The sequence below is a fragment of the Nematolebias whitei genome, chromosome 22 (genome assembly GCF_014905685.2).
Source record: "Nematolebias whitei isolate Nwh7 chromosome 22, NemWhi1, whole genome shotgun sequence".
NCBI lineage: Eukaryota > Metazoa > Chordata > Actinopteri > Cyprinodontiformes > Rivulidae > Nematolebias > Nematolebias whitei.
In genome coordinates this window covers 27,332,695-27,332,949 of record NC_056519.1, presented here as the reverse complement: position 1 = coordinate 27,332,949, position 255 = coordinate 27,332,695, and positions in this window count along the sequence as shown.

Below are 255 nucleotides of genomic sequence, written 5' to 3'. Positions count from 1 at the left end.
GTATATACAGGTCCTTCTCAAAAAATTAGCATATTGTGATAAAGGTCATTATTTTCCATAATGTAATGATAAAAATGAAACTTTCATATATTTCAGATTCATTGCACACCAACTGAAATATTTCAGGTCTTTAATTGTTTTAATACTGATTATTATGGCATACAGCTCATGAAAACCCAAAATGCCTGTCCCAAAAAAATTGCATATTTCATCCCACCAATGAAAGACAAGTGTTTTTAATACAAAAAACGCCAA